Here is a 16,136-nt window from a genome sequence, read left to right on the forward strand (position 1 = left end):
TGTGTCAGTTTTTATCATCAGAATTTCATCAATTTTTCTTGTATGCAAAAAAAACTGTTGGAGGTTTCTCAAACTTCCTCTTATCATCAATGAAAAACGGATAGCATTAGGGTGCAACCAGGGTGTCATCCCTGTGTTGTCTGAGTTTTCCACTGACTCATAGGGCCCGATTCATCATTGAATTTGCGCCTTTTTTAGGCTTATTTTTGATGTTTTTGCTTGAGTCATCATTTGGTTTTATACACTCTAGAAATTTTTGAACCTTTTTTTGCCCCATTTTAAGAAACATGGGACTTTTTGTGCTAAAACATCACAAAAAAAGGTTAAAGGCAAAAATAAAGGACATTTTCACTTGCAAAATATATGAAAGCAAGGAATATGACAAGATAAAAAAGAAAAGTGACTTAAAAAAAAACATGCAAATGAATCGGGCCCATGGACTTGTATTGGAAAGTTTGATCAAAAAAATGTGTATCAGTACATAAACAGCACAAACATGTGAACAAACAATACAGACTAAGGATAGGTGCACACGCTTAGTATTTGCAGCAGATTCTTCTGCTGAAAAAAGCAAAGTGTTGAGAGAAAAAACGCTGCTAAAATACATTTTCTGCTACGTTTTTACTTGAGTTTTTTCCACTTTGAAAGTTCAAATTTGCAAGGAAATAATAATCAGCATCTGCATGAGATTTCATAAATCTCATTCACTTTGCAGGTACTGTAACACTCATTTTTTTTCCACGGCAAAAAATTGCGAAAAGATGCAACAAGACCTAAGATGGGTTCCATTTGTGAAAAAAAAAGGCTAGAACATATATGTGAAAACTGGACATCTGAATGAGGCCTTAGTAAACATAAAGTGTAGTTAGGATTGGAAATTTAGCAATTACAATCCAGTTCAGAGGTACCATCCAAAAAATATCAGAAAGCTGAATAAAATGCAATTGTAAAATATAGCAAAATTAGTCTAATATCAGACTGTCAAATACTTAGCATTACCAGATGGTAATGACAAGGCATATTCAAACTGCTGGCAGGGTTATGAAAACCTACTACAATCACTTTTTAATCAGGGAAGTTTTATTATTGACTACCCCTATTGATTTAATTTTTTATATTTTAAAGGTCTAGATTATTTTAAGGTTCTTACCTAGAAACACTAGATAACAGTGTTGGACTGGAGTGGCAAGGGACCACCAGTAACATTGAATCTAGGGGCCCACTGTTCAACTATATGCAAAAATCACCTGATCCTAGCACAGACATTTATTTATGTTTCTATATAATATTAGACTGGGAAGTTTATTTAATGAATGATCAGATGATGCTTTTCTCTGTAAATATTGAATCAATTGTTTTAGAGCTACTTTTTTAGCATTCCTACAGAGGAGTCCACCAGGGAATTCCCCTGCTCTCCTGTTGGCCAGTCCTAGCCTGTTAGATGGATTACCAGAATTTCTGATCTATATTACATGCCAGATTAAAGAAATTTGACTCAAACTGTTAATGACAGAATCGCTCCTCTTACCAACGGGAGTAATCCAAAAAAATAAGACACAGACGTGAAGAGGAATTTCAGGTGATTGCCCTGAGCTCTTGCCAGCCAGTTACGGCCATACTTAGTGTGCCAATAGGACAGCCTGTTGTCTGCTTACTGGCGGCAGGGAAGCCAGTGGGAATATGAAATCCTTTCGACTGCCATGTTCTATTTTCATAATGCTCTCACCACTATCAGGAGGAAACCCATTAATAGCAATATCGATAAATACAATACTCTAATATTTCCAGACTTGGTTGCTCTAATATTTTGTTCATTGGATAGTCGGGTTTTGCATAGATAAAATCTAAAGTCTTGGTTTATGTGGAAGGACAGATTAGGATATAATGAGATGACCAATTATAACTTTTATGCTAAATTTGTAACATTTGGATTCCTTGACATGAATGACCCCTGCCGAGTCTCATGTGGTGTAATATTTTATGACCAGAAGCCACCACTGCTGCAGAAGGCTGCGTATATTACAATGACAAGCCGCTGAATCTCGGCATCCTGGAACAATGCCTAAGCATTACCTAGTGCGACTGCAGATTTGGATGTAGCCATTATGAGATCATTTTTGGAAGTCACACTCTTATATAAGGTTGTCTTTTTCAGGTGCTTCTCGAAATGTACTAAATATGCTTCAAGAAAATAAATGTGACATACCTAGTGCCCCAAGAATACTTTATGAACCAGAGTCAGCCTTTGTTTCACATCATGTTACGTTAATTAGCTTAAACTATCACCGAGTCACAAACCAGAAACACTGCTCCATTTTCTCTTTTAAACTGAGTCTCCTACTGAATCCAAATCATCCGATGACAGGTGACGATACAGGTCCTGTAAGATGAAGTGGATTATAGATTTGTTCACCTGTTATTTCTCGCAATATATTATTCATATTCATTCTGTCACAAGCTGACAATTCACAGAAACATTCAAAATAGTGTAAGAAATTCAAAACACTATATACAAAAAAATACAATGCAAAAAATTACATATAAGTAAGACACAGTAACACTGCAATAAAGTAACAGAGGAAATAAAATGGATTTTATAGCAGGAGACAATTTGATTGTTGCTTTTCCTTTCTTGACAGAACAGTTTAACTGGATGTAACAAATTAGGTGCTAACGGCGGAAATATTTTCTGAGAAAATGTCTACTGAGGTTAAAGTCAATAATCTAGAAGAAGCAATGGAAAGTAGAGAAAAGAAATTGTGTATGAAAATAGGTTACAGAAAAGAGAAGCAATTATTATGCTGGCATGAAGCACGGAGTATAGTTCTGTGATTGATTGCACAGAGAAAGACCAAGAGTCATGTGAAAGTCGCATTTAAAGGGAACCTGTCAGTTCCCCTGACGGTTCCTAAATGCTAATATACAGATGTAGCTAAGTTTAACTTTACAGATACCGCACCATCTTGATAACTTGTCACTGAAGGTTAAAAGGATTAAGATTACTTTTTGGTGCCCTTATTTCCCATTGCTGTGATATCTGTGCAAACTTGGTTACATCTCTAGGAGTACACATGGGGATCGATTTAATCTGGGATTTCTTGATATGACTAATGCTGCAATCTTTGAAATATTAATATTAATCCTGCTAATAAGCAAGGACTAGTCCAGAGAGGCACCCCAGACTTGTCCTGCCTCAGATCTCCTAATTGTCCCTCCCTGGTCATGACTGATAGCCTACATGACCGTATTACCATAGAGTACTGTATGTAGACTGTCAATAACGCTGAGGGAGGTGCAATTTGAGGATCCAAGGTGAGACTAGTCCAGGGGAAGACACTCCCCTCCAGACTAGTCCTGCCTCATTAGAATAAAGGACGCGGCAGGATTAAAGTTTATTTTCCAAAGATTGCAGCGTTAATAAACCCTATAAAACACCTTAAATCCCTAATCAGGTAATTTACCAGGTTCTTTTTCAACGCAACTTTCATGAGAATATAATACAGATAACATGTAAATTACAGAAGTCATGCTGTAAGAGAATGTCTAATAAAGCTGTCACAAACAAAAATAAATCTGCATTTAGCCTCCAACCGTAGGCCTCATTCACAGTGTATGGACTGCAAATTGGGTGCACAATGCCTGAGTATATTGTGGTCTTTCAGGCCATGCGCCTCACTATTCTCTCCTAAAGTTAATATATCTAGTAAAGAATACAGTCCTGCTATGGTAAAAGTAGCAGTATGCTAGTATTTGTTTTTCTTGCAATCCACGTGGAAAAAACTGTATGTGTCATATGAAAGTTCAGCAAGGTCTCATGGAATACAATAGACATCATATTTGTGCGCAATGATAAGTGTTAGAAAGAAATAGATAACGCCGTCACAATTTTTATACAACTTTTTTCACTTTTGATGTAAACAGTATTTCTCTCCCAATTGATGGGATTTGACAGATACCAGATTATCATATATTCGGGATTATCATAGTCGTAGCAAGTATATAAAAGTGACTAGTAAGGAGAGCGAATCTTCAGGAAAGAAATACAGTACCTACTGTTTTGTTTCTACAGTTTCTGTGCAGACTTTCCATAATAACAGACTGTAGTCTGCTCCTGCTGTCATACCTCCCTTCATCTATTCTCTAATGGTGCATTTACAAGAGTTGATAATTGGTGGAAGCGCGTATGTAGGAATGCACGTTCCCAATTATTCGCCTAAATAAACACGCCGGCAATCATTCTTCTTGAATCAGCAAAACGCCAATTCGTCAGGTGTTCGGATTATTTATGCCAACAAAAAAGCTCACTGTTTTCAGCAGCAATTCACACCATATACACAGGGAAAATGCTGCTGATAACATGATGGGGACAGGACAATCCTATTATCACTCTGTTCCCATTATTTTTAATTAGCCGGTATAAACAGATAAGTAAAACAAATTTATTAGTGGCCATTGAGGTGTTTTTTAGACTTACGCTTCCTGCCCTTTCAGAGTTTTAGCAGGTAGGATTACAATAATGGGTAACACATCTAAACACAGCTAGGTTACATTCACACAACAGCATTTTGGTCAGTATTTCACATCAGTATTCGTAAGTAGAGATGAGTGAACCCGAACTTAAAAGTTTGGGGTTTGTACCGGACAGTTAGTGTCCAGTGTTAAACGCCGACCACGGACTTCTCCCGGGACTCCTTTAGACTGTTCGGAGTTCAGGGGAAGTCTGTGACGCGCCCCTGGGCCTGTGTCGCGCTGCGTTGCGCACGCGGGAGCTTACCCGGAGCCGGATCTCTTTAGGGTTGTAGTCTCGTGGCGGTGATCCGGTCCGTGCCCAGGGAGTCAGACTAAGTGGCGGTCTATGGCAGTAGATGTTAACTTGATCGACTACGCCACCCGTTGAGTGCGGCTTTGAAGCCGCCGCTGCAGAACAGTCCACTGAGGCCAGGTGTATGAGGATGTGCAGCGTGGTGGTATAACCCCCAACGGGAGGGGTATGGCCTCAGGGCAGCAGGGATAGATGATGGGGGTGATGGTGGTACACGAGCGCAACAAAGACAACTCGGAGTCTTGGTGGTGCAGTTCAGGGTCTTTACTCACGGTTACTCGGTTACTGCTCCAGGCCACCGCTGCAGAGGTGGCCGCCTGTGTCGCGCTGTGCTCACCAGGTGAGGGGCTCGGTTAACTCCCAGGTCTTTCTGGAGTGCTTTGCAGGACCCCCTTTATGTCCCCTGTCTCTGGTCTTCAACCCCACTAGTGACCACGCTTATGTCCAGCTGCCTCGGACCTTCTTGGTGGGCAAACGTTGGCCTGCGTTTCCCAGGTCCTATGTGGTGCCTTCCTAGCGGGTGTGGTGAGGGGCTGCTCCACATGTAATGTCGCAGCCTCCGGTTCTTAGTTGAGGGTAGTTTCTCTCCTCCACTAATTTGGGATCCGGTTCCCATCTTCTTGACCTGACCCCCCTACTCAGGTAGCGGCGGGCGTGTGGTGGCTACCAGCCAGTCCACACCCCTGGGGTCCCCTCTGTCCTTCCTGGAGCCCAGTCTGCTCCTCTTCCTCCTTCTTCCCTCCTCCAGGCTCAGGCCTCCTGACAGGGCCTGCCTGTGGAGCAGAGCCCATAAAGCAGCTCTGCTCCCTGTCTTCTCCTCTCTCAACTCACTCCCTTTCCAAGATGGTGCCTCCCTTTATACTCCTGTACAGAGTGCACCCAGGATCTACTTCCCCCACGCACACACTACCGGGTTCCCTTCTCTAGGTGTTCCCTCCCCCCACTCCAGCCAGGGACATGCTCACTCGTGCCTGCATAACTAATGGGAGCACCGTCGAGCTGTCCCCCGGAAATGTGGTGTAGTGCATGTGGGTGTTAGGGTCCTGAGCCACACTCCATCCTTACCTGGAAGTGAGATATCGCACATCTGGGTGAGATGCAATACCCCTGTAGCAACCGAACCCTCGGGGTGCTACATTCCCCCCTGGCAAAACCCAGCACGTCCGCGGGCTGGAACTGAGCAAAAGACAGGGTATACATTAGAACATGCAAATTTTTCATAAACAACAAGTATAACAGGTATCAACATTCAGTTTCCCTTTATGGGAACGGCTCTCTCTTAAACGGTATAAGTGCATATGTACTGTTCTGGAACTCTTTTTCATAGTAACACATTCTAGCATATAAATTTTTCATATAAAACATTTCTAGCAGCAGATCCACGAAGAAGTCTCTTTATAACAGGTCACAGTTTATTCTGCAACCAGGTGTCCATTTTCCTAAAACAGGGAGACGTAACCAGGTAGGGGTCTGTCCTGCCCCGAGTCCTTAACAGTCTTTTAGTCCATCCTGGGTTACGCTCCACTAACTGTACAAAGGATTCCCGGTAAATCCACCAAGGACTCCTATACATTACTAGAAACACATAATTATTTACAGGATATGGCCGCTCTCAGTCCTCGGCCAGGTAGGGGTGGCTGTTCTCAGTCCCCAGCCAGTTAGAGAGAAAAGGGGGTGGCTGTTCTCAGTCCCCAGCCAGGTAGGGGGTAAGGGAAACAGTTCTCTTTCTGTCCCAACGGGGACCACACTCTTAGTGGAAACAGTCCCACAACAGTCCTTATACCCGGTCGGGTAACTATTTACATCTCCTCTTTTACCGTTTACGATTAACGGTGTGCTCCACATGCTCCTTTCTCTTTCTCAGGTTCAGACCCGTCCGGGCCCTCTTGGTACTCGGGGTCTGAGTGGTACTGTTAATGACGCCCGGGGTCAGGGGGTGCGACTTTGGGCCTGGGCACAGGCTAGTGGTGGCAGTGCCCAGGTCTGGAGGGCTCGGCTGCAGGGCTTGTTGCGGGGTCTGGAGCAGGTCTGCGTCTGCAGCGCCCGGGATCGGCGGCTCCACCGGGTGGCCCGGGAGCAGGCTGACGCTGGCAGCGTCCGGGACAGGGAGACTCCTCTTACCTGCTCCCGTGACCGCTCCTGCGTCACGCGTCTTCTCCTGGTGCTGGTCGGGGCCCGCGACGGCTGGGGCGCTGCCGATGCTGGGCAGCTTAGTCTGCTGCCGGTCCGCCATCTTGCTGTCCGTTCCTGGTGTCCTCCTCCCCCCTGGTGGACCGTGGCCTACCTGGCGATGATCCTCTTCCGTAGGCCGCGGCTCCGCAGTTGATCATCAGGGTCGAGGACCTTCCGTCGCGCTCCAGTGACGTCGGCGTCTGCTGGGCTCCTTCCAGGACCTTACGCAATGTCCGGACGTGAGGCGGGGCTTCAGTTCTCGCGCGCTTTTGGAGTCCACGCCCCTCTTCTTCCCGCGCGGCGTCCTCAAGATGGCGCCCAATGGCGGGAAAACTCCACAGATGGCGGGAAGAAGGCTGAAGATGGCGGGAATCTTCACGGATGGCGGGAAGAAGGCTGAAGATGGCGCCGGATGGCGGGAAAACTTCACGGATGGTAAGTTTTAAAAGTCTCTTTTTCAGGCACGCAGTACCCGGTGGTTGCGGGCACGAAATCCTACCGACTACGCCAAAAGTTGACGCGCCCCTGGGCCTGTGTCGCGCTGCGTTGCGCACGCGGGAGCTTACCCGGAGCCGTATCTCTTTAGGGTTGTAGTCTCGTGGCGGTGATCCGGTCCGTGCCCAGGGAGTCAGACTAAGTGGCGGTCTATGGCAGTAGATGTTAACTTGATCGACTACGCCACCCGTTGAGTGCGGCTTTGAAGCCGCCGCTGCAGAACAGTCCACTGAGGCCAGGTGTATGAGGATGTGCAGCGTGGTGGTATAACCCCCAACGGGAGGGGTATGGCCTCAGGGCAGCAGGGATAGATGATGGGGGTGATGGTGGTACACGAGCGCAACAAAGACAACTCGGAGTCTTGGTGGTGCAGTTCAGGGTCTTTACTCACGGTTACTCGGTTACTGCTCCAGGCCACCGCTGCAGAGGTGGCCGCCTGTGTCGCGCTGTGCTCACCAGGTGAGGGGCTCGGTTAACTCTCAGGTCTTTCTGGAGTGCTTTGCAGGACCCCCTTTATGTCCCCTGTCTCTGGTCTTCAACCCCACTAGTGACCACGCTTATGTCCAGCTGCCTCGGACCTTCTTGGTGGGCAAACGTCGGCCTGCGTTTCCCAGGTCCTATGTGGTGCCTTCCTAGCGGGTGTGGTGAGGGGCTGCTCCACATGTAATGTCGCAGCCTCCGGTTCTTAGTTGAGGGTAGTTTCTCTCCTCCACTAATTTGGGATCCGGTTCCCATCTTCTTGACCTGACCCCCCTACTCAGGTAGCGGCGGGCGTGTGGTGGCTACCAGCCAGTCCACACCCCTGGGGTCCGCTCTGTCCTTCCTGGAGCCCAGTCTGCTCCTCTTCCTCCTTCTTCCCTCCTCCAGGCTCAGGCCTCCTGACAGGGCCTGCCTGTGGAGCAGAGCCCATAAAGCAGCTCTGCTCCCTGTCTTCTCCTCTCTCAACTCACTCCCTTTCCAAGATGGTGCCTCCCTTTATACTCCTGTACAGAGTGCACCCAGGATCTACTTCCCCCACGCACACACTACCGGGTTCCCTTCTCTAGGTGTTCCCTCCCCCCACTCCAGCCAGGGACATGCTCACTCGTGCCTGCATAACTAATGGGAGCACCGTCGAGCTGTCCCCCGGAAATGTGGTGTAGTGCATGTGGGTGTTAGGGTCCTGAGCCACACTCCATCCTTACCTGGAAGTGAGATATCGCATATCTGGGTGAGATGCAATACCCCTGTAGCAACCGAACCCTCGGGGTGCTACATCTGGAGGGAGGGAGAGAAAGAGAGAGAATATTTTCCATCTCAAAAGTTCGGCTCATCATTGTTTTCAATGCGGTTCGGGTTCTGGTTTAAGTTTGGGTACACTTCTGGTACCCGAATTGAACTTCGGACTAAAGTTCAGGTCGGGTACCAGAACCCAAACTTCCACAGGTCCGCTCATCCTTATTCATAAGTCAAAACCAAGAGAGGAACAATCAAAGAAAAAGTACAATAGAAAAACGTCACCACTTCTGCATTTTGGACCCACTCCTGGTTTTGGCCTACAAATATTGATGTGAAATACTGACCAAATACTGAACGTGCGAACGTAGCCTAACCCAGGATCCACCAATCACAATAGCTGATATCACAGCTGACACTGCTCCCTCTCCCTTCATAATGACCTTTGCACAGGCTCATTAGATACTTCAATAGAAAAGATAGAATTGGTTTCTGAGCTTTGTGACTATGTACATGTGTTGTTTCCTGAAACAGCATCTAAGAAAAGCCCGAGTAATTGGTGTAAAAACTGCAAGGTTTCTATTTTTTTTATTTTGCAGTACAGAATATGATATGCAAAAAAAAATATTCAACATTTAACACAAAACCTGATTTAAAACAATAGGTCAAGTTCTGATGATAGCTTCCATTTAAGGTTAATTGACGGGCCAAAATCATCACATCTAAATGAACCATTAGTCTTGCTGAACTACATTTGGAAGGAAAGCAAGCACAGTGGTACATTTACATGTGTGAATGATGACTGAATTTCACCAGATAAAATAAAAAAAAATAATAAAAAAAAGTATTTTTTTGTGCCAAATCCAACATTTACCATGCTATGAGCTAAAAATATTTTGTACTAATTAATGTGCAGATGCCATGAGAATTAGATACGTAAAGGACGGCTAGAGAAAGATCGCATAATCACAGAATCAATTAATTAATCTTAAAACTTTTCAAGTGTGTTTGTGTATAATTGCTGCTGTTCATTAATGAAAGTACGCTTATGCTACGGGGCAAAATAAGTGATAAATATTCCCATCTGGCAAACCAGCGCCGACATACACATCTGTCGTTACAACAGCTCTAACATCAAAGTCTAGCACCAGGAGTAGCTTCAAATCTGTGTTTCAACATGTCAAAACAAAAGGGCTGGCAGAGACGACCATCCATCTAGATCAGGAAAAAAAAAACTTACACTCACCAGAAAAAATCCTGAAAATTGGGGCATGCATTGCTTAATAGAAGAAACGGATTTTCTGTAACGGTACTGGTTGCTAGGCAACAGTGCAAAAGCATGAGACCAGCTACACATACTTTTCAGTACATGTATATTTAAAGAATATTCAGCTAATGATGGAAGAGGTGCCAGGAGATAGTCTCCATACTAAATGAATGATTAATATGGAACCCATTCACCTTAATATTACAAAATAAGCCATGTCATCTAATATCATAATGGTAATCCTGCTGACGACAATACATCAGATACATGGTGCATAGTAAATTCTACCTAGAAGATCAATTATTTTGTATGTCATCATGCATATTATCGTATGTCATCAAATCATAATATCACTTCAAGACTAAGGTCACGATGATTGAAGGACAACAGTGCCTCGATGACCTGAGCTTGATTGAAGGACAACAGTGCCTCGATGACCTGAGCTTGAGTGAAGGACAACAGTGCCTCGATGACTTGAGCTTGAGTGAAGGACAACAGTGACTAGATGACCTGAGCTTGAGTGAAGGACAACAGTGACTAGATGACCTGAGCTTGAGTGAAGGACAACAGTGACTCGACCTGAGCTTGAGTGAAGGACAACAGTGCCTCGATGACCTGAGCTTGAGTGAAGGACAACAGTGACTAGATGACCTGAGCTTGAGTGAAGTACAACAGTGACTAGATGACCTGAGCTTGAGTGAAGGACAACAGTGACTGATGACCTGAGCTTGAGTAAAGGACAACAGTGACTAGATGACCTGAGCTTGAGTGAAGGACAACAGTGACTCGACCTGAGCTTGAGTGAAGGACAACAGTGACTCGATGACCTGAGCTTGAGTGAAGGACAACAGTGACTCGATGACCTGAGCTTGAGTGAAGGACAACAGTGACTCGATGACCTGAGCTTGAGTGAAGGACAACAGTGACTCGGTGACCTGAGCTTGAGTGAAGGACAACAGTGACTGATGACCTGAGCTTGAGTAAAGGACAACAGTGACCTGAACTTGAGTGAAGGACAACAGTGACTCTATGACCTGAGCTTGAGTGAAAGACAACAGTGACTCGATGACCTGAGCTTGAGTGAAGGACAACAGTGACTAGAGGACCTGAGCTTGAGTAAAGAACAACAGTGACTAGATGACCTGAGCTTGAGTGAAGGACAACAGTGACTAGAGGACCTGAGCTTGAGTGAAGGACAACAGTGACTGATGACCTGAGCTTGAGTAAAGGACAACAGTGACCTGAACTTGAGTGAAGGACAACAGTGACTCTATGACCTGAGCTTGAGTGAAAGACAACAGTGACTCGATGACCTGAGCTTGAGTGAAGGACAACAGTGACTAGAGGACCTGAGCTTGAGTAAAGAACAACAGTGCCTCGATGACCTGAGCTTGAGTGAAGGACAACAGTGACTAGATGACCTGAGCTTGAGTGAAGGACAACAGTGACTAGATGACCTGAGCTTGAGTGAAGGACAACAGTGACTAGATGACCTGAGCTTGAGTGAAGGACAACAGTGACTAGATGACCTGAGCTTGAGTGAAGGACAACAGTGACTCGACCTGAGCTTGAGTGAAGGACAACAGTGCCTCGATGACCTGAGCTTGAGTGAAGGACAACAGTGACTAGATGACCTGAGCTTGAGTGAAGGACAACAGTGACTAGATGACCTGAGCTTGAGTGAAGGACAACAGTGACTGATGACCTGAGCTTGAGTAAAGGACAACAGTGACTAGATGACCTGAGCTTGAGTGAAGGACAACGGTGACTCGACCTGAGCTTGAGTGAAGGACAACAGTGACTCGATGACCTGAGCTTGAGTGAAGGACAACAGTGACTTGATGACCTGAGCTTGAGTGAAGGACAACAGTGACTTGATGACCTGAGCTTGAGTGAAGGACAACAGTGACTCGATGACCTGAGCTTGAGTGAAGGACAACAGTGACTCGGTGACCTGAGCTTGAGTGAAGGACAACAGTGACCTGAACTTGAGTGAAGGACAACAGTGACTCTATGACCTGAGCTTGAGTGAAAGACAACAGTGACTCGATGACCTGAGCTTGAGTGAAGGACAACAGTGACTAGAGGACCTGAGCTTGAGTAAAGAACAACAGTGACTAGATGACCTGAGCTTGAGTGAAGGACAACAGTGACTAGAGGACCTGAGCTTGAGTGAAGGACAACAGTGACTGATGACCTGAACTTGAGTAAAGGACAACAGTGACCTGAACTTGAGTGAAGGACAACAGTGACTCTATGACCTGAGCTTGAGTGAAAGACAACAGTGACTCGATGACCTGAGCTTGAGTGAAGGACAACAGTGACTAGAGGACCTGAGCTTGAGTAAAGAACAACAGTGACTAGATGACCTGAGCTTGAGTGAAGGACAACAGTGACTAGAGGACCTGAGCTTGAGTGAAGGACAACAGTGACTGATGACCTGAGCTTGAGTAAAGGACAACAGTGACCTGAACTTGAGTGAAGGACAACAGTGACTCTATGACCTGAGCTTGAGTGAAAGACAACAGTGACTCGATGACCTGAGCTTGAGTGAAGGACAACAGTGACTAGAGGACCTGAGCTTGAGTAAAGAACAACAGTGCCTCGATGACCTGAGCTTGAGTGAAGGACAACAGTGACTAGATGACCTGAGCTTGAGTGAAGGACAACAGTGACTAGATGACCTGAGCTTGAGTGAAGGACAACAGTGACTAGATGACCCGAGCTTGAGTGAAGGACAACAGTGACTAGATGACCTGAGCTTGAGTGAAGGACAACAGTGACTCGACCTGAGCTTGAGTGAAGGACAACAGTGCCTCGATGACCTGAGCTTGAGTGAAGGACAACAGTGACTAGATGACCTGAGCTTGAGTGAAGGACAACAGTGACTAGATGACCTGAGCTTGAGTGAAGGACAACAGTGACTGATGACCTGAGCTTGAGTAAAGGACAACAGTGACTAGATGACCTGAGCTTGAGTGAAGGACAACAGTGACTCGACCTGAGCTTGAGTGAAGGACAACAGTGACTCGATGACCTGAGCTTGAGTGAAGGACAACAGTGACTCGATGACCTGAGCTTGAGTGAAGGACAACAGTGACTCGATGACCTGAGCTTGAGTGAAGGACAACAGTGACTCGATGACCTGAGCTTGAGTGAAGGACAACAGTGACTCGATGACCTGAGCTTGAGTGAAGGACAACAGTGACTGATGACCTGAGCTTGAGTAAAGGACAACAGTGACCTGAACTTGAGTGAAGGACAACAGTGACTCTATGACCTGAGCTTGAGTGAAAGACAACAGTGACTCGATGACCTGAGCTTGAGTGAAGGACAACAGTGACTAGAGGACCTGAGCTTGAGTAAAGAACAACAGTGACTAGATGACCTGAGCTTGAGTGAAGGACCACAGTGACTCGATGACCTGAGCTTGAGTGAAGGACAACAGTGACTTGATGAACTGAGCTATATTTTTACATAGCTTTAGGCATCTTCATTAGCATGCGAAAGGATTAAAAAATGTTTTTCTAAATATGCACTCACATGGGCAATCATGCCATAGAATGCAATTACCTGCTCTCCAGAAACATCTGGGAGGCTCCCACAAAAAGGCAGACCTCCAAAAATCTCTCAGAAAGAAGCACTTCTGTATGTTTCCTTCTTCACGCCATCAAACGTGAGCATCCAAATGAACATTTCGGAATTGGGATTGGATCATGGGCATGGCACAAAAAAGGGGGCATCCTTATAATAAAAGGTTTCAGAAGCTACACTTTGTGTGCCGCACTTATTGAGTCTTCTGGACAGGCATCTTCCAAAGTTGGCAAGTACCATATGCCATAGTCAGTCTAAGCAACTGCTATGGGACCATCGGTCTCATCCTCTTTGCTACTGGGTAGTAAGCAACTAACTGTGTTGGACTACCCTTTCTATATGAACTCTGGAGTTCTTTCCTAAAGATAATAGAAAGGAAAAGGAGGGGGAACAAACACAAAGCTCTTTTCTCTTTTTGGCCAAAGTTGTCACCATAATGGTGGGATATTTTGCTCTTGCTATTAGGTCTCTTCTCCTTTTCACACTCCCCTTTGTTCTTATGTAACAATTAAACAAAGTGTCCTTGCCCCCCTAAAATATACAAAAGACTTAAAAGAACTCATTGTATATGTAAAATATTGCATATTCAGCAATACATTAGAGCATCACTCCAGCGTTTTTTTTAATTTCACCGCTGGAGTTGTATCACTAATCCATGTTCCCTGACCCTTGTAATATACGGTCACGGTCTTCTGCTATTCCCGGCACTGCTCCAGTCTCGTTCTGCCATCTGACCGCAGCTTCTGACTGACCGGAAGTCACAGGCAACGGTCACAAGCTCTCAGTGTAAGTCTATGAGAGTCTTGTTCTGACCTTGTTCTGGCTCTCATAGATTTAAATTGAGAATTGACTTCCGGCTCACCCACCAAACACTGGAGCGATCCTGCAGGTCACAACCTGCAGAAGACCGATCAGAGGGGCGACCGGGAACAGAAGAAGACGGCAGCTGGCAAGTACATTACTAGGAGCAGGGAACTTACATCAGTGTTACCACTCCAGCGATGAAATAAAAGAACGCTCTCCATCCAATCTCACTGAGATAGAGATAGTTTGCAAAGAAAAATGGGCAAAAATTTCAGCCCCTACATGTGCAAAGCTGGTAGAGAGATGCCTGAAAAGACTTGCAGCAGTAATTGCAGCAAAAAATGGTCTTACAAAGTACTGACTCAGGGGGTCGGAATAAAAATGCACATCACAATTCTCACATTAATATTATTTCAATATTTAGAAAACCATCTATCATTTCCTTTATTCTTCACAAATACTTGCTACTTTGTGTTGGTATATCGCATTAAAATCCCAGTGAAATACATTTACGTTTGTGGGTGTAACGTGAAAAAATGTGGAAACGTTCAGGGGGTATGAATACAAGGCACTGTACATAAATCTCATCCACTTTGCTGAAACCCGGGGATGGTACTTGGTTAGCTTGTACATATATGTGCATTATCACCATCTGTCCTATGCTTCCATTTTGCTCTTTACTCATACGCTCATCATTTCTACTATAAGATCCTGAGCGCATATAAGGGCCGATACCGGCAGGATAAAGGTCTACATCTGATTTTATTTGGTGTTTCATTAGTACAGACCTAGGTATGAAGGAATTCTTGTATTTATTGATAGCGTTCATCCAGAATATGCCTTTCTACTATGTTTGTGATGTCACAGTGCCCTTAGTAGGTCAATAATAATATCCCTGGTGGACCAGTGGCCACTTACTTGTCCAGGACATTTATGTAAAAAGTAAAATTTTATCCAAATTGTCATTTTTTACAATAGCAAAATGAATACAATTGGTTCCATCCCCATAACTTTTCTGTTAAGTCGTCATACCATACAGCTTTATATCCATTTGGGTAAATGTTGAAAAGCATCCAGCCACAGATTATATAGTATCACAGGTTAATATACTTTATTGATGGATTGGATAATTTACGTATAACATTATATTCTTCTCAATTATTTCAGTATTTTTTTTTAAAGCTGAAGGCCACCATATACAAGCAATGGGCCATAGCCACTGATTTCAGGACTGGACCTTTATCTTATCAGTATGGAGGCATCCCAACTCTCCCCCGACATATGAAGTTGAGGGACAGAAGCATTGGGCATGTAAAATTCTAATTTTGTTCTCCTTTAAAATAATTAACTACTATTAAAACCACATGCAATGCACACTCCACTGAAGTGAGCATGCACATGTATGGGAATGTCAGGAGAGACAGCCATCAGCCACACAAGCATTTGATGGAACAGTTATTGGAGGTGTATGTGCATGTTGACCTATTCTACAGAAATATTATATAAAAGCTGGAGAAAAGAGGAAGTAAATCAGCGCTGCCCACGGTATTGAATGTAGAATAAGACCGTAGATTTTTAAATGTGGTTTTTATTTATCAACACGTTTCGAAGCACTACTTTATCTTTGTGATTTCTCCTGAGGAAGAAGCAGGTGTGCTTCGAAACGCGTTGATAAATAAAAAACGCATTTAAATCTCTACGGTCTTCTACATTCAATACCGTTGGCAGCCCGGATTTACTTCCACTTTTCTCCAGTTTTTATATGAT

General features: G+C 44.7%; 1 protein-coding gene across 5 annotated transcripts in view; it reads right to left on the reverse strand.

Annotated features, from left to right (window-relative positions):
* The window catches only part of DCLK1 (doublecortin like kinase 1), a 422,097-nt gene that overhangs the window by 123,297 nt on the left and 282,664 nt on the right, over positions 1-16,136 (reverse strand). The window contains exon 7 of one of the 5 annotated variants that reach the window (XR_012268742.1): positions 2,299-2,380. The exons of the other annotated variants lie outside the window; for them this stretch is intronic. The gene's annotated coding sequence lies outside the window, so the exon portion shown is untranslated. The remainder of the gene's footprint in view (positions 1-2,298; positions 2,381-16,136) is intronic. 5 annotated transcript variants of the gene reach the window in all.

This window comes from Phyllobates terribilis, unplaced genomic scaffold (assembly GCF_046119375.1).
Source record: "Phyllobates terribilis strain yellow unplaced genomic scaffold, ASM4611937v1 Scaffold_2__4_contigs__length_985480577, whole genome shotgun sequence".
NCBI lineage: Eukaryota > Metazoa > Chordata > Amphibia > Anura > Dendrobatidae > Phyllobates > Phyllobates terribilis.